The 25,024-nt window shown below is 38.1% G+C and overlaps 1 protein-coding gene across 4 annotated transcripts in view; it reads left to right on the top strand.

Moving 5' to 3' along the window:
• LOC129762166 (uncharacterized) overlaps positions 1–25,024 on the top strand; it is a 709,571-nt gene that overhangs the window by 75,138 nt on the left and 609,409 nt on the right. For 2 of the 4 annotated variants that reach the window (XM_055760173.1, XM_055760175.1), the window contains exon 2: positions 8,446–8,474. The exons of the other annotated variants lie outside the window; for them this stretch is intronic. The gene's annotated coding sequence lies outside the window, so the exon portion shown is untranslated. The remainder of the gene's footprint in view (positions 1–8,445; positions 8,475–25,024) is intronic. 4 annotated transcript variants of the gene reach the window in all.

The raw sequence follows: 25,024 nt of genomic DNA, 5'->3' as shown, positions 1-25,024 counted from the left end.
GAAAGAGAAAGAGAAAGAGAAAGAGAAAGAGAAAGAGAAGAGAGGAAAGAGGAAAGAGAAAGAGAAAGAGAAGAGAAAGAGAAAGAGAAAGAGAAAGAGAAAGAGAAAGAGAAAGAGAGAAAGAGAAAGAGAAAGAGAAAGAGAAAGAGAAAGAAAGAGAAAGAGAAAGAGAAAGAGAAAGAGAAAGAGAAAGAGAAAGAGAAAGAGAAAGAGAAAGAGAAAGAGAAAGAGAAAGAGAAAGAGAAAGAGAAAGAGAAATAAAGGGAGAAATTGCATTCTGAGTGGCAAGCTCTAGAATACGCGTTACCACAATGAAAGTCGGAGGAAATTTCTTTAACCAAAAATTTCCCCTACCAGAACGGGAATCGATCCCGAACCCCCCGGTATGTTAGGTTTGATGCTAACCGCTCGGCCACGGGAGCACGATGTTCCAGGTAGTTATAACTTCGATTTTTGATTTTATCCCAAGGAGTTCTTCTATGTGGATATCATACTATCAATATACTCAGGCAACCTAAGACGGGATAGCAGAAAAAGCGTGCTACAATCTTTTCGAAAAATACCATAATTTCACGAATGGGGTAGTCATCCCTGAAGAGGAAAACGCCAAACATCTCGGGGTAGTGTTCGACAAGTATCTAAACATTAAGCTTCATGCGGAACTGGTTAAAAGAAAAATGATAGATCAACATTCCAAAAGCGAATAAAGGAAGAATTAAAAGCAGCCCATTTGAATGTTTTTAAATATTGGATGGCCTATAGATTGGTGTACCAGTCGTTTAAGTTAAAATATTTAGTTTTTGTTTCAATAAACAAAACATACTATATTCAGGTGAATCTCCAAATATTTTTTTTCGAAGAAATCCTCTTTTGATTCTGCGCATTACGCCCATCTCTCAGGTGAATTGTTGATTCCTTTCCATTAAGACATATTTTGTTTCAACAAAAACCATTTTCCAACCCATTTTCCAACATTTTCATATTCGGCGAAGTGCTGCTCTGCAAGTGCATGTCTCATTGAAACAAAAAGATAATAATCTGACGGGATCAAGTAGGAAGAATAAGGCGGGTGCAAAAACGTTTTACAGTTATTTTTTTTATTGCATGACTTCAACGGTGTGCGCCGTTGCGTTGTCATGCTATAATATCACTTTACCGTGTCTTCGGATCAATTCCATTCTTTTTTTTCCATGGAAGTAAAACTTGAATTGGTCATTTTCGGTCGGTAGCGATCTGTATTCACGCTGTAAAATCAAGTTATTTAGTGTTTTGCAGAATGACACTAATATATTTTTGAAGTTCAATATAAATGAATCGGTAACTATAGTTACAGTTTGTAATGTTGGTAATGTTTATCTATGTTGTTTCACTATTTTCAGTTATATGTGTTAAAATATGTACCATGAAAATACTTTACACAATTGTTTGGGATTATATTAAGAAACATGTACACATTCACATAAACGCTGGAATGAGAGAGCGGAGAGGATATTTACAATAGAAGTAGAGATTAGGTTAAACCTTACAGCGATGAATATATAGAGGAAAGGATAGAGAGAGAAGCAGAAGAGAAGATCAAGAGAGTGAAGACAACAGATGGAAGATGAAATGATAACTAAAAGAGTGAATCATTTCCTGACTAAAGCGAACGGTAACTGAGTAGAAAATATTTATCAAAATTGAATGAGTTAACAAACCGTTAGAAATGAATCGCAAAATTGTAGATATTTATATCAGCTGATAGAATCAGGTAATAATCAATGATTCTCGATGATCAAAATTCAACTGGAAAATACGCTCGTAATGAGAAAATTATCTTCCTGTGTGCACAATAAGTACACCCAAAATTATTTTTTGCAAATATTTTGGCAAATGAGTTTGAAAAAAAAACAGAAAATGTGCTATTCTTCTGCATTGGTATGGTATATCATTTGTATACCATTTAAATAATATATATGATACAGCGATAGAAGAGCAATATGAGCGAGCGAAAATAGGCACACATTAAAGCTTTTCGCATACTTTGCCGCATAAATAGCTCAGATTGAAACAGATATAAATATACGTTTATGTTCTCCTTTTTACTCATAGAAAACACTTTCCAACTTAATTTTATAATGAGGTGTAATATGACGCATCACGCATTCATGCAAAGGCACCAGTGGCTATGTGGATTGCGTGGTCGTGTAAAACAGCCTTGCATTCCAGCCGGCCTTGGTTCGATCCCTGCTTGACATTGTTTGGACTTTTTTTTTTGGGTACAATCCCACGTCGACGTTCAGTCTGATAGAAAGAGATGTCTGCTCCCATACATATAAACATTTTAAAGCTATTCAAAATGGTGCTTTTATTTGTTCATTTCCCTCTTCAGTACACGAAAAAGCTTTTTTTTTTTTGCCGAAGATGAATTGTTTTCTGCTAACGTTAATTTTGGTGTACCCGTTAATTTAGGGTTAAAAAGGTATCATCTCAACCCCGGAGCGGAGAACCTACGTTCGAGCACTGAAATGCTTTCCCCGGAAGAGCTGACCCTAAGAACAATCGACCTCAAGCTCGAACTTGCCAATGCAAAAGAGGCCTTGATAGCCTAACCTTGGCTAAGAACAGGAACCGAGGTGGTGTGACAGTTCGGTCTGAGCGTCGAGAAGTAATACCCTGTTTTTCATTAATTGAAAAGCTTTCCCTAAAGAGAACGTAGCTAAACCCTCGGTATATGGATTAACAAGAACCTGAATCTCAAGCTTTAAGCCAAATTGACAAAAGAGAACGGTAGTGGATCAACCGAGCGCTCTTGAAACGAATAAAAAAAGGCTTAGAGGCAGCCCCGGGGAAAATTTTTGAATACTTTTAAGCAATGTTGGTGATTGACGAGAGAATCGACGAAAGCAACCAAATTTTATCAGCAAGTGAAAACAGCTTTTTCAATCAACGTGTTGGTCTCGCATCATACGATACCACTCAGTGAGTGAGCGAATCCAAACATGTGGTAGACAAGTTCATTCTGTCTCGTAAGTAGAAAGATCAGCAGCACTGTCGACCAATGATTCACTCTCCATCGATCGGATTTGTGTGTGGATGAGACAGAGATGGATCGCCAAGCGATAATTTTCCCGTGATTGCACTCATTTGAACAATTATCATACCGACAGCAAGCGTTTTAGGGGTCAATGCAGCAAATGTCTGTATATTGTGATGCATACCGTACAAAAATTTATAAGCAGGGAACAAAGTTGTTTTTGAATGTCCCCTACTTATTCTTAAAATTTATCAGGTGTAATACATATTTTAGATTAATGTGGGCTAATTGTATATGCGATAAAAGATGTTATGTTTTGTGAATGCTTGTGGTACAGTAGTTTGTTTTCGAAGAATGGCAGCATAAAGAACATTGGAAAACCGCCAGCAAGTAAATGTTAACGACAAAAAAAATCAGGACCACACGGCTAACGTAAAGAAGAAAACATCGAATAAAAAAGTCTGATGCATGCGAATATACACACAGATGTGATATGAAATTGATAGCAAGAATTGTTCTGTTATCCGGATGGTCAATATTTATCAGTTTTCGCATGGAGTATAGCGTTTCACCAATCGATGGAAAATAAAATCTTCCGAATATACATATTTCAGTTTTTGCGGAATGTTTCTTCAGAAAAGAAATGAAGTTCTAATGTAAATCCGAAAGAACTTTTCACACAATCAAATAACGTTACGTTCCAGATTGAATCCATTACTTTTCCCAACAAAACGTTTTTAACCTGTTTCTCACCCTAAATCTCTCGCGCAAATGGTCTCCCAGGCCGACAATCAATAATTTTGTTTCAAAGAGGATGAATTAATTGACTTTAAAAACTGAGTGAAGATGAAGAACACATATTAATAGAATATCACGTTTTCTGCAAGGAATATTGAACAGATTTTCTTCTGTTAAGAACTTAATAACAGAAAAGGTTACAATTATGATTTTTTGGGGATATATTGAAATAATTTTAATATTAGTTAAGGAAGTGTAAGTACAGGTCGGACTCGATTATCCGGAATTTTAGACTCTATCATCCGGAGTATTTTGGTTTTGATTTTTTTTTATCGAAAATTTTGAATAATTTGTTAATATACTTTATAAATATGATTATTTGAACAAATTTGTACGAAGCTAGATAGAGGAGAGAACTGTAAAAGGGGTTGGTCAATACAACTAGTTTCGATTATCTGCAGTAGATTTATATACGTTGGAAATTCCAAATTTAAATGAATACATCGATTTAATATTTAAACATACCTAATATGATAATTTAATGAAACATGGATGTAGTTCAGATGAGCAGGGTCTGTTTAGTATGTTTTAATTTGGTTATCCACAGTGCATCATATATAATATGATCTTTCGAATAATCATGGATGTAGTAAAGAAAAGTAAAAGTTGGGGTAGGAGGATTGTTGCAAAGAATACAAAATAAGTGATAAATCTGTGAATCCGCTTGGATAGTCCTTTGATTTATTGGATTCTCAAAAGATGTCTATTTAGCATCTTCATATGTTACGATATTATCGCAGAATAGATTTAATTTAATTTAATTTTTTTTCTTGCAAATTATTATTTATTTCGGTTTCAAAATAAATTCATGAGTAGCGATGTGCATTAGAGTTCCAGTGAGAATGGTCATCTCAAATTTACGAATGGGACTTCCTGAAAAGTATTGATTACCTCGAACAAATACACTATACAACATTTTAGCTCATTCAGACTTACTATTGTCGTAAAGACGCCAAAGGTTGAGTCTTCCGAAAACCATAAAATCACCGTTAATGCGTTCATGCGTTCTTTTACAGTCAACAACGGGATATCAACATTTTCCTTGACTTCACAATGCAATCAGTCGGTAGCTCGTCCCAAGCCTCGGCCACCCAAAACATAGCATCCCTAATATTGATTCGGTTAACCATCTCATCGAACTCTCCTTGGCTCCTGGATGCCAAGCTTTTGCTTGTATTTGGACTTGATCATTTGAATAATATTTCGGTTCATGAGCTGTAAAAAGGCAATGATTTTTTTTCGAATTTCAAAACAATACTCCTCCCTCATGGGGTGCTAGTCAATTTGTGGATAAGATACTGCAGTATACAAATAAGTCAGTGCAAATCATAGTTATTTTACGTTTACCGGGAGATTTCCTTTTAATTTTTTTATAATTCGATTATCCGGAAAATTTGATCATCCGGAGTGAAAATAAAATCAACATTCCGTTTCATCTCTAGTCGAGAGTGAGCAGTCTGAGAAACTGATCATCCATTGCAGACCATTGGACAAAACGATTTCTTCGAAGATTTGGTGTTTTTGCGAAAAGCCATCAAAGTCCAGCGTGGATACAACCAGGTTACAAAACTAGAGGGACGAGATCTAGCTTCATGAGGATGCATCGCATGCCTTTTAGAAATTTACAACAAATCAGTCTAGCCAGCAAGTAATCATCTACCCATCCCGTCTTAGATGGTGCCTACACACGCTACTAATGATAAATCATTTATTTTTGATATAAGTTTATTTCAATAAGTGCGATCGTTTGCCCCATAGGCTGCGAATTTGTGCCGATAAGTCCGCATTTGACAATTTGTATTATAATAAATATTGGACAAGCAAAACTCGAAGTATTTATAAATTGCGTTTTGAAGGTTATATATAGTTACTATTTGGTAAGAAAACTGAACCCTATTGGCTTTCCTTTTAAAAGTTATTAGACGACAACTGTTAGGTGCGCACCTGTGAGCATTAGCACATCGAAAAGTTATATTTTCATCGCATCGCATTTTTGCCTTGCGATTCAATTCTTTTTTGAGAGCGACACCACTCTATCACAAAGCGATTCGATCCAAAGCTCCGAGGCTGAGCACCCAATCGGATCAGGAAACGAAAGTAAAGCGGCGGCAGAAACTATTGAACGAATCATAAAATGATACGAGCGAGCATCGATGAACACGCGCACAGATACCAAACGATGACTCTCACGCTGTGTTCATTCAGTGTTTTCGTTGACACGTCAGTTTTCTGTTTCATGAGCGATTTAAAGCATATTATTGTGTGCGTTGAATGAATCAAATGAGAGAATGTAACGAGCGCTCGTTGATACGATTGGAACCATCCTTGCTTTTAAGAGTTGGATTGGTCCATACACTGGAATGCGGCATAAACCTCTCAAGTGAAGCAAAACAATTTGCCAAAATGTTAGAGCCCGGTTAGGTGACAAGAATGCCGAACTAACATATCGCTGGATACCCCTTTCGGGGTAGGGACGGTAGGGTCCATTTTGGCTCCAGAAAAGATAAATTAATTTGAAAGAAAAGCATTTTAATAATAAATGAGTACTTCTTTCGCCTTCAGGACCTGCTCCATGCGCTTTGGCATGCTCTCTACCAGCTTTCTTTAATTTTGAATATTGGACCCAGAAACACGAGGGGGGGGGGGGGGGTGCTGCCGTACAAATGAACCAAATCTCTGCATAATTTGGAAACTAATCAACCAAATAGAGCCATATTTGACATGCGAAGATTTTAGGGGGCACGAAACGTTTCTATGGTGAATAGATACTCCTCCCTCTCTCTATGGGGGGGAGGTGTCTGCCATACAAATGAAGCACGAATTTCTGCACAACTCAAGAATTAATTAAGCAAACGGAACCACATTAGGAATGTGAAGATTTTAGAGGGCACGAAATGTTTCTATGGTGATTCGATACTCCTCCCCCTTTCTAAAAGAGGTAGGAGGAGAGGGTGTTGCATAACTCGAGAACTAATCAAGCAAATTTAACCAAATTTGGCATATGGTGGTTTCAGTGAGCAATTAATGTTTCTATGGTAATTTGACACACCTACCTCTTCTCTAAGGGGAAGAAGGCTCCCATACAAATGAAACAGAAATTTCTGCATAAATCGAGAAGGAATTAAGCAAATAGTGCCAAATTTTGGGCGGGACGAGGTTTGCCGGGTCAGCTAGTGTTTCATAAAACAGCAATTGCTACAATACTCAAGGAAAAATTAATTTGAAAAGCTCTACTTCGCCAATGCATCCAATTATTTTTCTAAAGCTGTTCGATTTGTATTTGTTTCACGTTTTTCACAATTCATTCACCTGAACTGACAAGTTATAAAACCAAGCCCAGCATCCGCAAACCCACCCACCTGCACTCAGTGCGGAGAAGTCAAAAATTTCACGCAGGAGCGTGTCGTACCCTGCCGACTTGGGTGACAGTAATTTTAATTAATGAGATAATTACACATTCAAGTCAGTTACCAAAACCTATATTCAGAGATTCGAGAAATCTCATTCCCGTCCCCCATTATATCATGCTGTCAAAGGCTCCGAGCATCCAAATCGGTCCTTTCGAGGTGACGCGAGCTGAATATCTATCACACACAGAGAGACGCGTCATCCCGGAGGCCGCATCCATCACCCATTCCCCTGACCTGCGAAATCTGGGTTCGGTTGGTACACCAGGAAAAAAGAACGTGGGCCGGATGTAGTATCGGGTTCCATCGCCATTTTTTGTTTCTTCTCCTGGTCTGTTTCCGTACACATCCGTGTGTCTCTGACTCTTCCGTCCCAATATATATGTGTGTGTGTGTGTGTATTTATTTCGTCTCTGTCTCTCGATCCCAATGTTTTTGTTTCATTTCACCTAAAACCAGCGGAGCAGAGTTGCCCCTTGCCGAGTGTATGTTATTCGATTTAACGAATCGATAAATTATTTTTATTGCTGCCGGTTCGCGTTTTGAAGCGGGCAGATTTATGTTGATTGAATGGGACGTTTGTTTGCACCGCTCTCTGCCACCACCGGAACCCGCGAAGCAGGGGCTCTGCCCACACGCGGAGCGTGGTGTGGTTTTCCGGTTACGCGCTTTGTCACAAACCGTGTTCCTTTATCCGAAAGGCGGCTGCTGGGATTCTCCGGCTGTTTCGGGGACCGTAGAGTGATCAGCCTACGCGCGGAAGCTCTACGGAATGTGAATTGATTTCCAATTGATTTGTGGCGCACCACTCTCGGTGACAAGTGGCCTGGCGCCAGGAAGAGTGTGTGGAACCATCGGAGTTGAATGGTTCAAGAGATTTGGTTATGGATGATGTTGGGCGGGAGACAGAGATCAAAGTCGAATGGTCTGAAATGGGGCCTGAAAATGCTCGGATTTCTCCGAAAATAGGAAACCGCTGATCCGGGTAAGCATCTGATGCCAGACACGCACGTGTGCAGACGCGATGTGAGAGATAGGACTATTTCCCATCACCGTTGAAAGACTTTCCATGGAAAATTGATACAAAACAGAGCGTAGGTATTCATAGTTAATTTCGGAGGTGCGTTACCGTGTTAGGGTGGTTGGGTTTGAATAAATGTATCATAATTCCCCCAGAATAATTCATCTAACCTCAGCTTTTTTTCTGCTTCTCTTTCCTTTCAGGTACGTAATCATGCAAATCCTAATTCAAGGTAAATATTTACTTTTCGTCTGAACCGAATTGGGTTAGCCCCCAGAATCCAATTATCGATTCGTGCTCCCTGCAGATTTTCCAATTACTAGGAAGTTTTGTAATATTTTTCAGCTGGAAACAGTCACCTTCTTTCCGCTTCCTGAGAGGGAAGAAGCGGAGACGAATTAACATCCGCTGCACGTCTTGTTTTATTCGTTCATAGAGATGCTCACCCAGGTGCCAATTGCTTTGATCTTTGATCTGTCGTTTAGAGGCGCCCCGTCGAGACTTGCTCCATTTTGAAACGCGATAAATAAGGAAACATTCGCAGTAACATCAAAGACCCTTCCTTAAACACGAGATGCGGGGTGAAACGCACAATGGAACGCAGATAACTCCGCGTTGGATAAAATTGCCTTCCGGAACAACCTTACAACATTGTTCGTAGTTTTGAGGTACAAAATTTTCACCCGAATGGAAAACCAACGATCGAGGATGCCTATCGAGAACTCCCAAGTTTTGTTTTCTCATTCTGCATCAATTCCGTGAGCAAAAATTTCCCCCCGAAAAACTTCATAACAAGGAAATGTGGAAACCAGCGCCGCAGCACTCCTGCTGCGAGCGAGTTGCTTCTGATTTCAAACCCAAAAAAAAAGGGTACGAATCTTAGATTCGCCACCAATCTCTGTGCGCGCCAGCGGAATGCTGCAGCTTGGCCGACCAACTGCAGTGAAATTTAATTATTCACAAACCTCAACGAAGTTCTGTCTCTCTTCAAACAGATTTTGCTGCAGCACACTATTCTGCCGGCCCGAGTGGGCGGTGGCGCGATCAGGACGCGGCGGACGCTGCAAGCTGCGCCATCCCTTTCTGGGATGGAATCTAGTTCATCTAATCAAAAATAGTTCACCAACTGTGCAATCAAGAGTTCATATATTCATTTCATCAACGGCGGCGGCTTCTGCTGCAATCGGGTGATTGTTTGGTCCACCGTTAAATCAAACTTTCCCACCGTGTGCTACCGAGGGGAGGAAAGCCGGAGGAGAACGCTGGTGGAATGTGGCGACTATTAGCGGATCGCAAGCTGGGAAATTGACCGTGGAAAAAATAATATTGCGTTTGGTTGCGTTTCTCGGTGGCGCGATTTGAATAATTGAAACGGTGTTCAAGCGGACTGTTTCATGACATTTTGCCGATTTGAAGCCTTTGATCGATGTTTTTCTGAAGGATTGATATATTTCGCGACTGCTCCAGCCGTAAATTGATAACGGGATTGTGATTTTCGACACATTTGAGCTCTACGAGTGGATCGAATCGTTTGAAGCAATGCTTCACGAATATGCTTCATCTGTCAAGTGTTGATAAATTTATTTGGACAACGAACAAGTAACATTCAATAGAGCCTCGAAATCCAGGGCAACAGGATCTAGCACGCTTAGAGAATGCAACACAGCATACAATTCGATATATTCATTTCTATTCATGGCCGACGTTATGAACATTTGGATTTGAAATGAGCTTGATTAGTTTTCGAGTTATGCACAAATTTGTGTTTCATTTGTATGGCAGCTAGCTCCCCCTTTGAAGAGGGGGGAGGGGTCTCGAACTATATATGTATATATATATATATATATATATATATATATATATATATATATATATATATATATATATATATATATATATATATATATATATATATATATATATATATATATATATATATATATATATATATATATACTAGCTGACCCGGCAAACGTTGTTCTGCCATATAGTTTATTTCTAGAGAATATCTTGGTTGATACAAATAACGAATATATTTCAAGAGAGTTTGTATGTTATCGTTCTGGTCTCTAAAATTGATTTAAGTGATGATTTTCATTGCGAAATATACATATGCATACCATACCTGAAAACCTTCCCCGGCCCCAAAAATCCCTACATACTAATTTTCATGTCGATCGGTTCAGTGGTCTCCGAGTCCATAAGAATCAGACACACAGACAGACAGAAATCCATTTTTTATATATATCTATATATATAAAAATCTCGTGTCACGGTGTTTGTTACCGAACTCGTCCGAAACGGCTCGACCGATTTTGATGAAATTATACTCAAAATACTTGGTAGGTATGAGAATAGATTGTAAACTATACATGATACCGGTAGGATACCGATAATCATACATTTAATACCGAATAGGGTGGCTCTATGCAGAAAAAAAGATCTGGATATTTTTTTTCAAAAATTTGACTTCATACCATACATATAACCTTAAATTTTGACCCCAATTCCCTATTTTTAATTGCGATTTTATCATTTTTGTGTCAAAAATATTCAAATAATTTAACCGTTGTTCGTTTTTTCAACAGAACGAATTTATTTAAGTTGTTCAATGACTGATGGCGTAACGCCCGCTTCATTGAACATCCATCTACAAATACACAAGTAACATCAATTCATCTAAAGCAGGGAGCATCTCCGACGAGCTGGAAGCCTTTTTGAATGAGCACAATGAGTTATCGAAATTCTTCAAATCACATTTGCTCGGATTACAAAATGACAATCACGCTATTGCCATCAACCCTGATAAAACATCAGCTGGAGAGCACGTGTGTAGATCCAAAGCACAAGCGCTGCTGGAATCATGATAGCACGGTGACACGAGAAATTTAATGCGAAGAAAACAATAATCTGGAATTCACCGTTGACACACACCGTTCATACGACCCTCGCTATGTTCTTCTTCAATGGCACTAACGTTCCCAAGGTTTGACTTCTCAACGTAGTACTACTTGCGTCATTTTTATTAGTAAATAGTTGAGATTTCTATGACGAACAATACGCCTTGAATGTATTTTGAAGTGGCAAGCTCAAGAATACGCGTGACTACAGTGCAAGTCAGAAGGGTTTCTTTAACGAAAAATCTCTTGCATAAACATTAGACCAACGAGACCCCGTCACAGATACTTAATTCATTATGAACATCATTTCTCATTTTGATTTAATATTTATGAACATGTGACGAAACAAACAGAGGGCGTGCTCGAAGGATTTTTATGTTTATCATATGGTGATTTGACATGGTCAAGAAACGCCAATTCAAGATATCGTAAGCTGTGCCAACAATTTATGGTCGACATATACGAGAAGGTAGAGATTGAAAGACTGCAATTCTTACTATCAACTATCAACAAAAGTGGTGCGAGGAATAATACATTCACTTGCGAGACACTATCATGAGCAACGCCGACACAGCTTTAGTTATAGCCAGGCCAAAGCGCAATGCATTGTCATGACATTGCGCGTGTGTTCAAACACAAAATGAAGTTCGATCGTATTCGTCCCCACATATTGTTGGTTGTATTCTGTTGAATGAAAAAAGCGCAATTTTGCATTCTGTTCAAGCTCAAGTCCAATCGAGTTGAGCAAATGTGACAACCTTGCCACGCAATTCGACGTAAACAACATTGGTCTCCATGTTCCATTTCTATGAAGCAAAAATAGTAATGGTTTTTCGGGTGGAATAAACACGCAAAATTTAGCATTCAAATACATTCAAAACAAATTTAGCATCCAAACGAAATCGAATAATAATTTTCATTCAAATTTCAACAATTTAGAATTATTTCCGGAATTATGCCGATCAGATAGAGAGTAAATTGAACCACAAATACGGATGACTTATTTTGACCATTGTTTCGCGACAAGGCGAACGAATTTAAGAGTGTAAAAGTCGATTTCGATCGAATTGTAAAATCCGATCACTCATATGCATATATGAATATTGAATTCTGCAAATCGGTGAAGAGTAATAAAAACATCCATGAATAAAGGAAGCAATATGGCTGTGTTTCAAACTTAGATTACCGATGTGAATACTCCTCGATTGAATGACAACGTGACTAATTGAATTCCGTACCCGGAAGTATATTATTAACATCGCAATTCTGTCAAAAAATTTCTTCGCCTAGAGGAAATTTGTCATCATCGATTTTATATAATGTTACTAACCAAAGCATGAATACCTTCGAATTCATTACACTCTATTAAACTCAGCATACGGCAAAAGAATCTTGTGATTACGCGAGAAATCGGCGAACCGAACGCAGATAATCTTCCCGTTCTTTCGGGGATTCCCTCCCATTACGCCACCACCTATTGGCTTAGCGCCTGTTTGCGTATGTGTTCGCTTTTTTATGCACTTAATCCGCAACCATAATATTGTTAGCCGAAAATTTGACTCGCCCTCCCACCCCTCCTCACACATTATGTCTCGATGCTCTACAGAGCATACGCAGTTTCCCAGCATTATCAGCATAATCGTAGGCGAAACGGGCGGAATGAAAACAATAATCCAACATGCCATTCAACGGCCCCAACAAAGCCCGTTGTCTGTCTGGCGCAGAATATCCTCGATCCTGGGAGGATGGCAAGAGGCAATTTTTTGCCGAGTTTTTTTTTTGCGTTCTTCTCCCGGAGGCAATTTTCGGCTAAATGCTTCACACTTTATCATACAAGAAGGTGTGGGAGGCTGGTGATGGGAAAATGAAATGCTATTATTCCGCTCTCGAGGGGGCCGGTCTTTGAATGAAAGATCGAAAACAAATATCTGTTTGTAGAAGTGAAGATACAGACCCGAACTCGGGCGGCGGCGATGCTGATTTATAACTTGAATTAACATTCACTGCGTCCATTCATCCACACCCCTTCGATCAGTGGCGGAATTCTCGAGCGTGGAATCGCTATTTGTTGATCCTGGGGCTCAATCAACCGCTACGAAGCCGGAAACTGTCACTGTCACTGTCGATCTGCGGCGATATAAGTTATTCAAACCTGGGAATAATGAAGATAAATAGCGAACAATCAGTGTCTGAAATCATTGCCGTGGCTTTGACCATCAGCTAGACAATATTGACAATCGTCGTGTGGCTTACAAACCTACCCTATGTTTGGCAATGTCATCAAAATTTCATCGAGCGTCTCGAAGGTAAGCGATGCTTGCTCGCTCTATTGAAAGATTGGAGCCGAATGGATGGAACTTTGGCCGCGTCGAATGGGTCTTCACCAAACAACCAACTTTTCTTTCCACGAAACCGAGCTTCTGATAATGACCCCATCGTCAACAAATTTCCATCAATAAACTTTTCCGCTATTTCCCTGTTCGTCTCGGCTTCGCCATTCACCATCTCTGAATTTGATTGGCCGAGGATACTTAATGTCCCGCCAGGAGTGTTCTCAGGACGGCACAGATTGCCAACACATCAGAGAGTGAAATAGGCATGTTGAGCGTGTTCCGGCCAGAGATGCCAGATGGTGTTTGACTGTGAAGCCGTACAATTTTTCGAATCAATTTTTTTCGTACGCTACTTGTACTACTACGAAACTAGAGATTTTTCATACTTGCAACACAAGGATGAAATGAAATTCCGGACTCAAACTATATTTTTACAATCTATATGTATAAAAATGGATTTCTGTCTGTCTGTCTGATTCTTATGGACTCGGAAACTACCGAACTGATCGACATGAAAATTGGTGTGTAGGGGTTTTTTGGGTCGGGGAAGGTTCTTATGATAGTGCGAGACCCCTCCCCCCTCTCTGAAGGGGGAGCTGCCATACAAATGAAACACAAATTTCTGCATTACTCGAGAACTAATCGAGCAAATGGAGCCAAATTTGAGATTTGAGTATTTTTGGGTACGAGAAATGTTTCTGTGATAGTATAACATCCCTCCTTCTTCTGAAATTTAGAGGGGATCCCATAAAAATAATACACATATTTCAACAAAATATGACAATTGAAAATTTTCGGAAAACTCTGAAGGAAAATGGAAAATTTCGAAAAATTCAATTCGCATATGTTCTACAATTACATATTGACAAGCGTTGTTAGTCCATTTGATGCTTGCGCTAACGAAATTGATCTTCGTCCGAAGATGGAAATGGATTTTATTGTGATAAAACGCACTCCTACATCGTCTTCTATCTATATAAATAAAAATGCTGTCTATATAAATAAAAATCTTTGTTCGCTGTTTGGCAAAGGGTAAGTTTTCATTCGATAGAGCTCTTTCTGCTCTATAAAACTATGATAATTGTATTTTTGAGTCATTTAATTTTTAATTAGTTTTGAGGCTTTGGACTAGAGGGCGCCATATTTTTCATATTTACATATCACGATATCAGAGAGGCTGTTTTTCGTTTTCGATATCTTCTTCTTCTTCTTTTTGGCTCTAAGAGGGTTTAAACTTTTCAGTTCATTCGCCTCTAGACGGTTTTCGATATGGTTTTTCAAAGTTAACCAGTGGTTCGAAAAATCTTTTTTTTTTTATCCAAAAATTACTTCTTGCAAAAACTCCTAACATTTGAACTACTGAACCGATTTAGCTGTTCGTCATATTAAATTGAAGTCAAAAAGCTAGCCTTCTTTGAAAAAAATATCACACTTGTGGGAAGATTGGAATCAAGTCGCATAGGTCTAGTCAAGTCACGTAGGATTATTGAACGAAGACTCACATCCTGTTAAATTTACAAAACAAAAACTCAAAAACAGAAGATAAATATACAGCCATTCCATGCCAAACCGATATAGTGGTTCTCAGATTTTCGTGAAAATTTGTAGTTTTGTTTTTCATCGCAAAACACTTAACCCGTTTTTTTAATTTTTTTTTATTAGGGTAGAGATGGGCGAGCGCTCACGAGCCGCTCATTTGAGCCGGTACATCAGGAAGAGCGTACGATCCACGGTTCTTTAAAAATGAGCCGCGGCTCTCAAATGAACGGCTCTTGAATGAACCACGGTTCAAAATAGACCCACGGTTCTTTTATGAGCCGTGGCTCTTTTTGAACCGCGGTTCATTTAAGAGCCGTTCATTTAGAACCACGGTTCAAAAGAGAAGTACGGTTCATAAAAGAACCGTGTTTCTTTTAAGAGCCGGTTTATTGATAAAGAACCGCGAATCGGACGCTTGTTCTGACGAACAGTGGCTTGCGGCAGTGCGGAAGAAATATATGTTTCCCGTGCTGTTTTTTAAGCGGTTTCATTTAACTGTTTGTATGTTTGTAAATTTTGGCGGATTACACATTTTCTCGAAACCCCATAAATATGGGTATCTAATGAAAGGACTTGATTAATAGGACATAGTTATTTATGTAAAATGGAAATCCAAGATGGCGGCCGTTATAAAATGACAGACTACATATTTTGCCAAAACCTCATCAATATGGGTATCAAATGAAAGTACTTGACTAGTAGAACACAGTTATTTATGTAAAATGTAAATCCAGAATGGCGACCGTTACGAAATGGTAGACTACATTTCCTCTGAAAAGCCCATCATATGGGTATCAGATGAACGGGCTCGACTGGTAAATCACAGTTATTTATGATAAATCCAACCCGCATAAGGGTATCGAATGAAATGATGCGACTAATAATATAGCTAATCATGAAAACATTCCATTCGAAATATTTTAAAAACGTTTGAGATATAAAACGGGGAGAAAACTGTGTCGTTATCGAAAACTGCTATACTCTCCCGACTGATAATTTGACATGATCAACATTATATGGATCAAGAGAAATCAGTTCTAGTGATTATAAAAAAGCTGTGTAATGAATTGATTTCTGAGCTGGTAAAGTGATTTACAAATCTTGAGTTAGACGAATTAGTAGCCTAACCAATGCTGCTCGATCCTCGTTTCAAGCAGAAAGGTTTTGGGGATAACAGAAAGTACAACTATGCACACCAGTCGTTAAGGATGCTAATAATGACATCCATAGAATACACATTTACGAAACTACCACAAATCGTTGGCATTGGTTGGCAATCTTCGATCCTCACATGATCCAAACGCTGCTGCAACATCTATTGTAGATAATCATTTAGCGGAACCACATTTGCTGAGACTAAACGACCCTTCGTTCCGGTGGAATGAAAGGAAATCTATCTCTCCGCAGCTCTATCTTTTTTTTTGAAAATATAATGTGTTCCGGTGACTTCAGTACCATGTGAGCGAGTTTTTCCGAAAACAAGATAAGTTTGCAGTGAAAGATGTAGTAGACTTTCATCAGATAACATTGAAAAGATAATGTTTATAAATAAAAAAACAAAGAAAATCATTGTGATGGAAATATATCAGAGAAAACCTTCAGTAAAGTAATATTTTTACTTTTCTCTGCACTGATTATTGTTTTAAACATTATTTTTTACGTCTTCCATTATTTACAAATCCGAATAAACCAGTTCTTGAAAAGAGCCGTCGAGCCGCTCAAATGAGCCGGCTTTTTTCATTGAGCGCACGGCACTGAGCCGCTCACTGAAACGAACCGTTTTGCCCATCTCTATATTAGGGTGACCATTTCCATTTTAGGGTTGTCCGAAAAATCAACTTTTTCCTCTTTTTTTTTTTCCAAAAATGACTTTTTTCAAAAATTCATAACTTTTGAACTACTAGACCGATTCAGATAATCAACATATCAAATTAAAGCCAATCACCTGGTCTTGTTCACGTTTTTAGTTTAAAATACTACACCTGCAGAGAATTCGAAATCTCGATCTGTTCTCGTTATTATTGATTGTGAAATTTGTGATTAAAATCTCGATACACTTACTCGAATTCGTTGAAGAACATCAATGTCTTGATCCAAATCAGCTTTTATATTTAAAATCGGCTCACTATTCGATTTTTAATGATTTTTCAAAAGACGCACATGAAAAAATTTCGAGATTTCAAAAACAACAAAACTTGATTTTTTAAAAAAAACAGGAAGTGGGTTATATCTATGGTATAACCGCAAGGGTGACGTAGGACTATGGTTGATTTAGAGATCATTTGTTTGAAGTTGAATCTAAATCCATTCTGAATGAATGAATAAATGAATATTTGGGAGACTTCGAAAACGAGAGCGTTACGTTGGAGGCACAAGGTTTTATGCATCCAATATAGGATACGAAAAACCTTGTTCTGAAGAATAATCTTCAGAAGCTAACCTGCTAACTGTACTTGATTAACAAATCACAAACCCAAATGTATTATATGGATATTTTATGGATAGAAACCATTTAATTAAACTCTTTCACATGAATATATTTTGAAAATTCCCAGAGGAACTGGCAGATTATTTTCAGTAACGATTAGTTATTTCCACATTTTCCTCGATACTGGAAGCCCACCAGTGGTTAATGCTAATTCGATAACCATCTGTTAATAGCACTTGATTGAAACATATTTGGTCACAGTGTTACATGGATAGAAAACATTCAATTAAACTCTTTCACATGAATATATTTTGAAAATTCCCAAAGGAACTGGCAGATTATTTTCCAGCAATGATTAGATCTTTCCGGAACTTTCTCGATGCTGAATGGCATCCTAACGGAAAGAGTTCTGCGCGTGTATGTGTCGATCCTTCGCCGTCCACCTCCTCCAGCACGTTAGGCAACGATGTTGTCTTGTCGATGTCCTCACGAAAAATGAATGTGTCTCACCACCAGAATATCGCTTAAGTATGCTTTTTGTGTGTGATTGAATCGAGAGAAGGTATGGTTTACGATGGCAATTTGGAAGGCAAACTAGAGGGGAATGAACTCTCTGAGCTCGAAACTTTCGGCGACTGAGCAATAATCGATTGCGGGTGCATACAATATTGGATACGGAAATATCCTACTGATGGGGAAGAATAATCTTCTGAAGCTATCCTGTTAATTGCGATTGATTGAAAAACCACAAAACCAAATGTATTTGATCACAGTGTTACATGGAAAGAAAACATTCAAATAAACTCTTAAACATGAATATATTCTGAAAATCCCCAAAGGAACTGGCAGATTATTTTCAGTAACGATTAGATATTTCCACATTTTCCTCGATACTGGAAGCCCACCAGTGGTTAATGCCAACTCGATAACCACCTGTTAATAGCACTTGATTGAAACATATTTGGTCACAGTGTAACATGGATAGAAAACATTCAATTAAACTCTTTCACATGAATATATTTTGAAAATTCCCAAAGGAACTGGCAGATTATTTTCAGTAACGATTAGATATTTCCACATTTTCCTCGATACTGGAAGCCCACCAGTGGTTAATGCCAACTCGATAACCACCTGTTAATAGCACTTGATTGAAACATATTTGGTCACAGTGTAACATGGATAGAAAACATTCAATTAAACTCTTTCACATGAATATATTTTGAAAATTCCCAGAGGAACTGGCAGATTATTTTCAGTAACGATTAGATATTTCCACATTTTCCTCGATACTGGAAGCCCACCAGTGGTTAATGCCAACTCGATAACCACCTGTTAATAGCCGCGCGTGTATGTGTGTGTAGCGATGTCTTCCCAGGGAACCGTTTGTGGCATCACTCTCCTCCTGATAGATTCCCTTCTGGCCTAGGGTGCACAAACAGGCTCTTGGTGACACCGTTCATCCGCGCTTTCATGATAAATAAACATGCTCCAATCGCTGTTCAATTAGAACTGAGTGGATTTCCGAGCGGCGCTCGCTTATATACCGATTGGTGATTTCAATAGCCTGTTTTGAAAGCAATTTTAAGACTATTGAAACAAGTTTTTGGATGAAAAAGTAACAAGTATATAACGCGAAGACATTTTATCTTTCAAATGAAATGTTTATCATACCATTTCGTTCAGTTGTTTAGGAGCTATTAACGCTCAAAATCTCGGTCTCCGGCGTAACGCTTTCGTTTTCGAAACTTTGATTTTACACCCCGGTATAGAAATGAAAGACGTAGTCCTACGTCAAAACACAGATATTTTGGGTTTTTGGCATCTGACGTTTGTTACTACATTACTAGAACACGTTTTTTTTTTCACCACCAGAGTGCGCTCATTACCGCCGGAGATCCGGGTGGGTACCAAATTACCCACGGGGTACCGAATTTGTACCAGTTCCTCTATTAATAAGGTTTTGATAAAATATGTAGTCCGCCATTTTGTACCAGCCGCCATCTTGGATTTTTAAGATCATGGAATGCTCAGTTTTATAAGGGGGTGTCCACATACCACGTGGACAGAAAAAGTACGCTTTTAGACTCCCCCTCCCCCTCCGTGGACTAGCGTGGATATTGACTATACCCCTCCCCTGTTGTCCACGTGGACATTCTTCCATATATTGTAATTGCAAAAAAGGAAATAATTGCATTGTGCCTATATCCAATTTTAAATTAGTCTTATTTTATATTTGGTGTTTTTAATGATAAAAAAAAACAATTCAAGAGAAAAACATGTTCTTTTTTTGTGAACAAAAGTATAGAAATAAAAAGACGGGTGGGTAATGTCGGGGACATAACCGGAGTGACGTAGGACTATACAAAGGGGACAGCTTTTGTTAAATATATATTTTAAATATATTGTTTTATTTTCTTCACCTACGTGAATACCTACCTATCTACCTGAAAAATGGATTAGTTTACTGTTTACTCTTTATGAATATGTTGATGGTTCTGAAAAGAACCTTTGGTGTTGTGTTTTTGTTATCACTCGATATTCCCATCTTGTTCGGCTAAACCTTCCTGTTTAGCGATTTGTTGTCACTCGCCACAGCTTTCACAGTTGGAAAATTTCTTCCCATCCAGCTTGTGACATATTTTACAGTAAATTACATTCAATGGCACGTCGCATTACCACCACTCAGTGCCGGATTGGAGGTAATTTTAACCTGTAATTGAACATTTGCGATGACAGTGGTACAGTGTCGACTTTCAATGTGGGATCATAATTTGGATCTCTATGTTTACAAAAATGTCCAACTAAATAAGTCACATTACATGTCCGTCCAATTAGCTAAATGTCGAACTAATTGTAGATTACTGTACTTTCAATCTGGAAACAATTTAAGAATTGGTGAAAATTGAATAATCAGGAAAGTCCCCAACTATCAATAAGCTCAGAACAACTGCCAAATTCACATACTCATCAAATCCTGGCAAACAAATTATGAAAACATCAATTTGTGTTTTATTATTATTTTGGATAATGTTTTAGAAAGCATTGAACTTTATTTCCTAAACTCTTTTTTGGAAGGTTTAATGGCTCTGAAAAGTGCCTTGTTTTATGGAAGGGTTCCAATTTAGAAAACTTAGTACTCGTGGTTTTGAAAAAAACCATTTCGAACGCCCTCGATGCCGCCTTGTTCTGGATTTGCCGCCAAAGCTGTTTGTATAAAGAACAAACTTTTTTCTTCTGCTACCTGATGCCGTTTTGCGATTGCGTTTGCCACTCGCCATTCGCTGCAACTGCCTGTTGTCTTGATGTCCGCCGAACCGAATGTGTTCTGTTCCGAATGCAGGTTTTCTTATCGTCGCGAGCAGCTTTGCCAGCTAACTCGATCACTTCGGCGGCCGAAACTATATAACGCCGGCTAGGTGGACTGGTACACTGGTACTAACGCGCTCGGCCTAGCTACCCTTGCGGGGAACTCCAGATCAACACGAGCGGGAACTCCAGATCTAGGTTCGAGCGGGATTTTGCCTTTCCCTTCACTTTTCCTCCTTTGCCATATCCAACCATGGCTGCTTGTGTTGGTTTGTTGATGTGAGGTGATGCGAAACGATGTGGTGTACGGTTCGGATGAGAATGATCGTTACGGCAGCGGAGCGGGGATTTTTAAGCTGACTGGCTGGCTCGAGAATTACGCATGTGTGAGACTGCGATCGATGTTTCGTTCATTTTTTTCTTTTTCCTTTCCAATCGTGCTTCATTCTATTTCGCTGCTGCTCTGGTTGCCCGTTTTGGTCGGTACGATTTGAGGAGCACAAAATGGACCAATCAAAAATGGGCACATAGTGTATTTGGACAATGCTTGATATTTCACAATTATTCAATTATTTATCTCAAGAAAAATGAAATGTTATTCGTTATGATAGATGCGTAGATATATTTCCTATCAATTGATGCAAAAACCTTTGCGATCTATTGAGAAATGCTCGAGTTATAAGCGTTCCAAATCTTGCATTTTTTCCTACTTGTTCAGTGCCTAGATTTCCATTTCACCACCTATATCTTCCGGTTAGACGTAGTCCTACGTCAAAAAAAATATTTTTTTCGTCTCCGCAAATCACATATTCAAAAAATTAAGTAGGCAACAGCTTCTTAACTGTACTTCATCCAGCTACAGTATCTGAACTTTACTGTTGTTGTCGGCGCAATACAAAACCTTTCCCGTCATCGTTTGGAGAATTTTCAGAGGACGCGTTCCATTCCATAAATCGACTAAGGCCGCGGTGATACTGCCTGCAGCTTCTTACGAAAATAAGGCTGCACGAAACGCATACAATCGTGAGAAGTAAACAACCACATAGAATTGTTTTGGTGTGGTTACTTTGCTTCCCATTTGCTTCGTTCGAATTCGTCAGCTTCAATCGAACAAAATTGTTTGTTTCTTTTCGTCAGTTATCGCACAATCAAGTTTTCGTGCGTACTCCGAGCCAATGTAACCTTACCCTAAGACTACATCAGCGCTTTGAAAATATGTGTTATTGAAGAATTCCCTGCGACCATTCTGCATTTACTTCCAGAGTGCTCGAGAGGCAAAATTACACTAGACAATTCTCGTCTGAGGCAGTGCATCTTTCTTTCGATGCAACGCAAACTGCTTTACTTTCTGATTATAATTTTTAAAAAAATCCAAATGGGCTTTATTAGTAGTAACGGTTGTTTTTTATTCTTTGATTCCTTCATTAACATTGCCCGAAAAGTTATTGGTATCGCGCTTCAGTTTGTTCCAAATTCTATTTATGTAGTATTTCTTATCCTTCCTACCAATATATTTGAGAGTTTGAAAATATGTGAAATCGTTGGCCTCAGGAAACGCTCTGTTAACTGTATGAAATGGTTAGTTAAAATTACTAAAACCAAAAATTCGTTCTTTTTCATCCCATTTGTTCGAATGCGTACGGAAATCTATTTAATGGTATGTGTAATAATCCCATTATGTCCATTAATTCCAATTGCCCAAACAACTACTTCTTCAAAACGCTTTTCGAGAACATTCCAGAGAATCAACGTCAAATACATATCTGCTTTCCTAATGGTTTTAACGTAGAGATTGTTTCCAAAGCAAAAATAAAAACTGAAATTAACATTTAATTTCTTCGGTGACTTCAAAGGGCAGTACAACAGTAAAACTACACAATCAAGCGAATATTTTTACAAGTAAGCATGAAATAACATCTGAAGAAACTTATTTGACAATAAAATCATTCGCCTGCAGATAATCTCTGAGAAACGAGTGTCTATCGAAAGGAGTTTTTCTGAAGACTTCTGCAATTGTTTAGTGCAATTGAATGTTGTTTTATTTGAAGCTAATCGAGGTACTATTTTAAAAAAATTGGTAGGTTAAATCTATGATATAATCGCAAGGTTGACGTGGAACTACAGGGTGGGCCATTTAAAGTGGAAGCATCTGGCAACCCCATAACTTTTGACAGAGATGTCAGATTAACAAATGTCATACCGCGTTGGAAGCGTCATTTCAGTACAATTTTAACCATGGAACAATACACACCTAAACAACGCGCTGAAATTGTTCAGCTGTACATTCAAAATAACTTCTCAATTGTGTTAACTAAACGTGCGTGGAAAAATAAAAATAAAGTTAAAACATCGCCTGGAGACAACACTATACGTCGATTATATGCCAAATGTATATCGTCTGGTAGTGTTGGTAATGCCAGTCATCTGTCCAGACAACGACCAAGACGATTCGACGAGAATATTGATGCCGTTCGAGCCAGTGTTGCAGAGACTCCATCGACATCAGGTCGCCATCGTTCGCAAGAGTTAGGCGATTTTTTATTGCCAATTGTTCGTGAAAATGAATTGGACAATTACTGGTTCCAACAGGACGGCGCTACATGCCATACAGCGGCTGCCACGACCAAATTATTGCGCGAAATGTTCCTCGGAAGATTAATATCGAAAAACGGCGATTATGACTGGCCACCGAGATCACCTGATTTGACGCCTCCTGACTTTTTTTATGGGGATATTTAAAATCCAAGGTATACACTGGTAAACCAAGGACCCTGGCTGCGCTGAAAGACAATATCCGACAAGAAATTGCTGCCATATCGGCCAAAACACTGGGCAAAGTGATGGAAAATGCCGAAAAAAGGGCACATTTTGCGGTCAAGGCCAGAGGCGGTCATTTACGAGATATTATAATCAAAAAGTAGTTAGAACAAATCTCCTTGGACCAAAATAAATGAATTAAAAAAAAAAAATTTAAAATTCCACTTCTTTACTTTGCTATTGCAAAAACAAATCCTTCCACTTTAAATGGCCACCCTGTACCTTGATTAAATGAAACAATTTCCGAATTCAATTGAATTCGATATATTTGCGTTGTGAGTAAAAAGTTTGAACAAATGCCATGTCTGCACGATTTTACCAGGTACCTAAGTTTAGAAGACCATGTTAGGGAAACGCACTCTAGTCTGCACAAAGGCAAGCGAGTACAAATGTACTCGAAGTTTGCATGTACAGTCAACTCTCCCTAACTCGATATCCAAAGGGACCATCGAGTTAGGGAGGTATCGAGATACAGAACATTTTTTCCTAATTTTTTTATGTCTCAAATTGTCATATATTAGGGTAAGTGTCCCAATTATGGTATGAATTTGAATTTTTGATTCATTCCCTTAAAGTGAAAAAACACCTTTCTCATATAAAAAAATATTTTTTCCAGAATCTTTCAGGAGGTGATAGACGGTTATATTTCACGAAAAAAATCCTTCTACGCATATGTTAGAATTTCAACGATGACAAACTTATAGAACTTTTTCTTTGTTTCGGATTCTGTTGGCTCAAATTGACTCTACATTGAAAAGTATGCTACGTAATCCGATTTTGTTGCTTTCATTTGAAAGATGAGAAAATTTAGTACAGGATATAGTAGTGGAACATCTAAATTAGTGGATTAAAATAACATTTTTGAAGTGGAAAATTTAAAAGTTTTTTTTTATTTGTAATTATTACTTTTATCCTAAAAATTCATACTAAACTTGATTGTTTCTATCAATTAAATTAAAGCTCTCTAACCTCTCTACAATTTTTTCTTTGACGCCCAACTTCTACCTCTCTTAATTTCGCTGCAATATCGATATAAACAATTCCTGATGAAGATTCAATCAAAATCTTCAAAAATCGCGATTTTTAACCCACAGCCACTTAAATTTCACCTTAATGCTGAAAGGTTATTTTTTTTCTTGAAATTATTCATATTTGAATTATAAAAAAAAACTTTTTTTTTCAAACTGTATACAGTCGAGTCCTAAATTTTACATAATCGAATCATATATAATCGAGTTTGTATATAATCGAGTCCAACTTGCATGAGGCACTAGGTTAACAAAGAAAATATTGATTAAGTATGTTACTCAAACTGAATTGTAACGATCACGCAGGAACTGTTCAATCACAACGAAATGTTCGAATAGTTTCACAGGAACATTTTCAGTTGATTTCAATATTCCGGACATATTCTTCAGGTTTGATTAAACGTTCGAATTAACATCTCAATAGAACTACT

Source organism: Toxorhynchites rutilus, chromosome 1 (genome assembly GCF_029784135.1).
Source record: "Toxorhynchites rutilus septentrionalis strain SRP chromosome 1, ASM2978413v1, whole genome shotgun sequence".
NCBI lineage: Eukaryota > Metazoa > Arthropoda > Insecta > Diptera > Culicidae > Toxorhynchites > Toxorhynchites rutilus.
This window is presented reverse-complemented; position numbering and strand designations above follow the sequence as displayed.